The sequence below is a fragment of the Ailuropoda melanoleuca genome, chromosome 12 (genome assembly GCF_002007445.2).
Source record: "Ailuropoda melanoleuca isolate Jingjing chromosome 12, ASM200744v2, whole genome shotgun sequence".
NCBI lineage: Eukaryota > Metazoa > Chordata > Mammalia > Carnivora > Ursidae > Ailuropoda > Ailuropoda melanoleuca.
In genome coordinates, this window is record NC_048229.1 from 75,152,138 (window position 1) to 75,158,717 (window position 6,580).

Below are 6,580 nucleotides of genomic sequence, written 5' to 3' on the forward strand. Positions count from 1 at the left end.
GCCTTGGGGAGGGGGGACCCTGTGGATTTTCTTTGCCTTTGTGTTTAATGCTGTGTGGGAAAAGTCAACCCCGATGCCACCTGTCACACGACCCCGATGGGCCTCGAGGGCCGAGGAAGGATGCTTTCTTCCTCAGAGGCTCGACCAAGAACTCGCCCCCCCGCCATTGGGACAAGAAAACCCAGCCATGTCATCACGTCCTGTGTCCTCGCCATTGCTATGCAAAGTGATTCTTGTTGTACATAAGATTTAAATAATGCGCCTATTTAAGAAATGTTGACAAATTGCGGGTCTGGGACCTGCCTCTTATTTATGAAGTCTTTGACCCTCCCTCCCTCCTGCCCTCCCACCCCACCCGCCCCTGGCCTGTAGTACTGTACAAACCAGTCAGCTGTTGGGGTAGTGGTAGTATTATTGTTATTTTTTTAAAGGAAACCGACAAAAAAAAAAACCTCCTTGGAAAATTAATTGCTTTTTCGTAATGGATTCTGTATGCTAATGCTCGGCCGTCCGTCTGCCCGCCCGCCCCCACTGTGCATTTCCAAGTCCCAGATGTCTCCAACTTGCTCATGGGTGGGGGTCAGGCTGCAGAGGGGGGGAGAAGTGGGGTCCCCACGTTGTAGTTTTGCTCCCGCCAGGCCCCGGCTTTCTCTCAGCCCCCTTTTACACATGTAGGGGGTGCTGACCTGCCCTCCCCGCCCCCTGCCCCGGAGAGCTCCCATCTCCGGTGGCCTCTGCCATCCCTGTCCCCACCGAGACTGCGGCCCGCGGCCTCCCTGCCATCCTGTGCTTCGCGTGGTCTCCTCATGCATGCCTGCTTCTTTGCATGGTCTCTTGGGAGAAGAGAGAGACGTAGCCTCCACCAGCCTGACTGCCCACCCCGCCCCCCATGAATGTGACCACTGCAGCACAGATGCCCCTTCCGTCCCCACCCCAGTCCTGGAGACAGACCAACCTCCGTTTCTTTTGTAAACAGTCGGCTTTTTCTTAACAAGCCCCCACTGTACAGAAAAGCCCTTTTATGGTTTACTTGGGGTCCCCTCTCCCCCCAAGCCCCCTTTTCTGTTGGTTTAGCACAAATACCGCCCCCTCCGGCACCTCCAGACCTAACCCCCAGTCAATGTAATTGTTTTATATATATTTAATCTTATTCAATGGAAACCATGCTTTTGTCGTTTTATACTTTGCTAGGTAGACTTTATTACCCCCCGACTATGCCCTCATTTTTTTAAAAAAGGAAAAAAAAAAGAAATTGGGTTTCAGTCTTAATTCATTTTACGTGCCAGGTTTTATTTTGTGTGTGCGTGTGTGTCCTGTTTCGTGTTTTGGTTTTTTTTTTTCTGTTGTTGTTGTTGTTTTCTGTTGTTTGGTTTTATTCTCTCCCCTCCGGTCCCATACTTTACAGCACTCTGGTGCAGGAAGAAGCAGAAGCAAAAACAAAAAAAAAACAAAAAAACAAAAAAAAAACTTTAAAAAACTTTAAAAAAGGAAAAAAAAAAAAAGAACCGAGACATGCCACCTTTTCCCTTCGCACTGTTGCTTTTCCTGATGGTTAATACTACTGTCACGTAGCTGTGTTCAGAGATGTGAAATACTTTCAGGCAAAAATAAACTGTAAGTGACTCATTGACATCTGGCCTTTCTGTGTGGCTTCGAGGGAGCCTTTCGGTGGGGGTGGGAAGGGGACAAGACCTAGGCCCAGGTCAGGACTCCTGAGTGTCCGAGGCTCCTAACCCGTGCTGCTCTTGACATGTGGGGCCGATCCCCCTTTGTCATGAGGTCGTTCTGGGCATCCTAGGATGTCATGCGGCATCCCCTGGCCTCCGCTGGCCACGGCTAGTTCGCTAGTCAGAATAACCAAAAACGCCCCCAGGGGAAAACCCGGATGCCAATGTGTACATCAGGGCCCTTCTGGCCGCTCTCGTCCAGAGCTTCTAGGACCTATGTGCCTTTCTTGGGAAGATGCAAATTCTGATTTCCAAGGTCTGGGTGGGGCCTGAGACCCTGCCTTCCTACGACCTCTGGGTAACACAGATGCTGGTTTATGGAAGCCTCTCTGAGTTCAACAGCCTAGAACCACCCATCCAGCTGCCCCCTCACCCAGATGTCCCCAAGAGGCAATACAGTGTGTCGAAGGAGAGACTTTATTTCCACCCCTCTCCCAAATCATTTGCCTTCCAGGGTTTCCTCACCCAGCAAGGGAGTTAATCCAGTCCTGTGGCCCCATTGCTCACCCCACCCCATGTCCAGGCCATTGCCAGCCTTCAGAAGCCACTCCAGAATGCTCCTGAGTCTCCTTACCCATCCCCTTATTCCACCTGAAGCCAGGCCGTCATCTCTCTCCGGAAGACAAGCAGCACCCTCCCCGCCCTCCCGGGGTCTGTCCTACACCACCTGCCTACCCTCACTGCCTGCCCTGCCTCTCTCCATCCCTGCTCCCTATTCCTATGCTCCTCGCTTCCAGAAGCCTCTGTACACCCATTAGTGGACAGCCCAAGAACATGATGGGGTATCAGCGGCTCCGCCTCTGGCCACACAGGGAAAGCAGGTGCCATGGGTGAGGACCACGAGGCCCCCGGCTCCGTGATGGCCAGCTCCAGGAGAGACGTGCGTGTGCGTGTGCAGGCACCCGTGCAAGGCATTGCCACCTACTCTGTCACTGATCCTTCGCAGCCAGGGGAGGGCCGGCTCACACCGGTGCACCGTGCACATAACTACCAAATGCAGGGGGGGCCCTGCCGGCCACACTGTCCTCGGCCCTCCTCCTCACTAGGCTCTACTACAGCACTTGGGATCGTCTGCCCACTGGCTTCTAGGGGAGCCTGGAGAATGCAGGCTACCTGGGGGGGGGGGGGCGGGGGGGGGGGTCGGGAGGCTGGAAGAGAGAGGTCAAGGTGCTTCTTCCCCTGGGCATCCCAGCCTCACGATAGCCTCCCTCCACAGCTCCGGCTCTGGCAGCAATATCATTCTTACCTCCCAGCCTTAGCCTGGTTGGACCTGCCCGCTCCTGCTAGCTTGGGAGCCTCAGATCCTTTGTCCCCACCTGCCCCAAGTCCTGCCAGTGCCCTCCCCTTGGCACAGCTGAGCCTCACTGTGTCTTCCCTTTAACCCAATGGCTTAAAACAACAGAAATTTATTCTCTCATGCCTCTGGAGACCAGAAGTCCACAAAGTCGAGATGTCAGCAGGGTCGCTCGCACTCTCTCTGCGGAGAAGACACCTTATCTCTTCCAGCTCCTGGGGGCTCCGGGCGTTCCTGGTTGTGGCTGCGCCCCTCCAGCCCCTCTGCCTCTGTCTCACACAGCCCCCCTCCCCCCGCTTCTGCACCCAGTCTCTGCTTTCTCTTATCAGGACATCTGCCATTGGATTTAGGGCCCACCTGGATGACCCAGGATGAGCGCATGGACAGGTCCTTAACGTGATCACATCTGCAAAGACTCTTTTTCCAAATAAGGTCACAGTCATATGTTCCAAGTGAATGCATCTTCCAGATTCAACCCACTGGGGGGCAAAGATGGGGGTAAGATGAGCCAGTGTTTGGTTAATCATACTTCCAAGTCTGGGATTCATCCTGAGGGCTATGAGTGATAAAGAGATTGCAGTTATCTACTCATTTTCTAACGAAACACTTCTGTAGCCCCGACTGTGTCCCAGGCAGGGTAACAAGGGCTTTGTAGGTCTGAGCTCATTTACTCCTCCTGACGAGCCCGACCCCTCTTGCCCGATGGAGATGTGGAGGCCAAGAGAGGCTAGGTTTCTTGGTCAAGGTCACACAGGAAGCAGGGCATTTGGGGGAGATCTTCACGCTGCTGGCTGGTGAATGGATGGGGCTGGGACCAGTGCAGGGACCATGTCGAGAAACTGATTCAAGAGGAGCTTAGGAGGAAAACTGCAGAAATGGTGACTGGTATAGAGGGAAAGCCAGCAAGGAGTCGATGTTCGGTTTCTCGACTGATTCCCCAAGGAGGGTTTCAAAGGACCTAGAATTAGCAGCTGTGCCTGGCAGCAGTCCTCAAGGACAAGCAGGGCTGGTATGTCAGTGCCCCGGCTATCTCCCTCCCTGTCGTTGGGATGGAGAGCTCTGAGGCCTGCCTGCCCTGGGAGTGCCTCCGTGCACGGTCACCAGGTAGTCTGCCCAGACCTTAGCCAAGCTGGAAGGACTCTACAGCCAGGGACCCCAGAATCCACTTGCACCCGTGTTCAGAGCTGGAGGTAGAGGCTGACAGGAGCCCTCCTACATGGCCGGTCGGCATAGAAATTGGTTCAACCACTTTGGAAAGCATATCAGCTAAAGCTAAACACCTGCCCGCCCTGTGACCCCGCATCTTCGCATACACTCCAGAGAACCGAGTGCTCGTATCCGCCAAGAGACGCAAACAAGAACGTTCATAGCAGCATTCTTCGTAATAGCCAAAAAACTGGAAGCAAGCCAAATGTCCACTAAGAGGAGAATAAACAAAGCAGGGCAGTCACATGGCGGGACCGCTCAGGTGTCCCCATCAACAGGAGAATGAATAAAGACACGGTGACATGGTCCTACCATGGAACCCTGCAAAAAGGACAAAAAGAGCCAACTACAGATCCTCCCATTGACGTGAATTAATGGACAGACGTCACGTGTGTGAAAGGAGCCAGACATAAATGAGGGTTTACCATTGGATCCCATTTACGTGAAGTTCATGAACAGGTACCAGGCATCTCTGATTACAGAGGTCAGAACAGTGGTAACTGATGGTGCGGGGGTGGGGGGGGTAGGAGGGAACTTTCTGGGGTGAGGAAGATGCCCTACATCTTAATCAGCAGTCACATGGATGTTTAAACATTCGTGGAGCTCCACATTTCAGATTTATGTCATTTACTGCACATGTTACACCCCCTTTTAAAAGTGGCATCAGGGGCGCCTGGGTGGCTCAGTTGGTTAAGCGTCTGCCTTCGGCTCAGGTCATGATCTTAGGGTCCCAGGTGCCACATGTGGTCAGGCTCCCTGCTCAGCGAGGGAGGTTGCTCCTCCCTCTCCCTCTGCCCTGTTCATGAGCTCTCTCTCTCTCTCTAAAGTAAATAAGTAAAATCTAAAAAAAAAAGGGGGGGGGCATCAGGTAGACACAATCCAAATGTCCAGGTAATAAATGTGGTGTATCCAGACAACGGACTATTATCCATGTGTAGGACGAATGCCCTATGGATACGCACTCCAACACAGGTGAATCTTGAAAATGTGATGCTCGGAAAAGCAACCCAGACACAAAAGACTACACATTGTTTGGTTCCATTTATAGGAAACATCCCAAATCGGCAAATCTACAGAGAGGGAAAGCAGAGTGGTATTTCCCGGGCCCTAGGAAGCACCTGCTTAATGGCTATGGGGTTTTGTTTTGGGGTGATGAAAATTTTTTTGCAACTAGAAGGGTGGTGATTGCACAATACTGTAATTGCTCAAAACGCCTCTTTAAAATGGTGGGTTACATGAATTTCGCCTCAGTTTTTTAAAACGGCACCAAAAAAGCAGTTTTTAGAGGAAAGATGGCTGCTGCTCTTCTCTGCTGAGTCTGGGCCTCGGAGGGTGCATGGTGCCAATGCCACCGTGACTTCTCGCGGAGCAGAACTGGTCCATCCTCACCAAGTCGCCTCCCGGTGGAGCTTTGTCCCCTCCTCAAAACACTCTACTGCCATCTGCTGGACAACTGTTCTTCTAACTACACAAACTCCGGTAAATGTGGCGTCCTTGCCCCATGCACAACACGCACAGCTGTATAGAGTGGGACATCTGACTTGGCTTTATTTCTCAGTGTCATCTCTTCAGATTTGGATAGGGCCTTGAAAACCTCTATGCTGCCCTCCCCCACCCCACCCCCACCCACGTCCTCTCTAATGCCGAGTAAGGTTAGCCTGAGCCAACCTCTCTCAGATTTGGCAGGGAGGTGCCGTCCCTGTGGTTCCTGACCCCCTTGTCCCTGCATCGGGACCTGCCCTTCAGACGCACCTCCAGAAACGAAAGCTTCCCCAGAGCACATGTGGCCATTTCCACAGCAGCGGGAGGCTGAGGACCGGCCAGAAGGTCTCCACCAAGCCCCGGGCAATAGGCCTCTTGGCTGTTTGTGTTCCCTCAGTGTAATGGTAGGAACAACAAGCTGCTCCTCGAAAAACGAAAAACGCTAGGCTGTGTCTCCTCTCTGATGTGCCAGGGAGGAGGAGGGGCTGTCGGATCCCGTGGGAAGGAGGGTCAGGGAACGGGGCCCTGGAGTGTCAGCTGCGGCCGCAGACAGTGTAGCCAGACACTACGGCAGTTCCTCTCTGGGGCTCCCCCCAACAATGGCCACAGGGGATTTGCGGAGGTGGGAGGTGGGTCCGTGATTCTGTCATGTTTTTTGGTTTGGGTTTTTTTTTGTTTTTTTTGTTTTTTTGGATAGCAGTGCATCAAGAGCTCCTCGGACCCCTGGAGTTCCCATGGTAACCGTCATGGGCATGGGGCTGGGGGCTATCTCCCCTGGCGTTGGCTGTTCAAGGCTAGCCGTGTCCTAGAGAAATAGGATACAAGCCCCATGGATAATATAAAATGTCCTTGTAGCCACATTTTTTTAAGA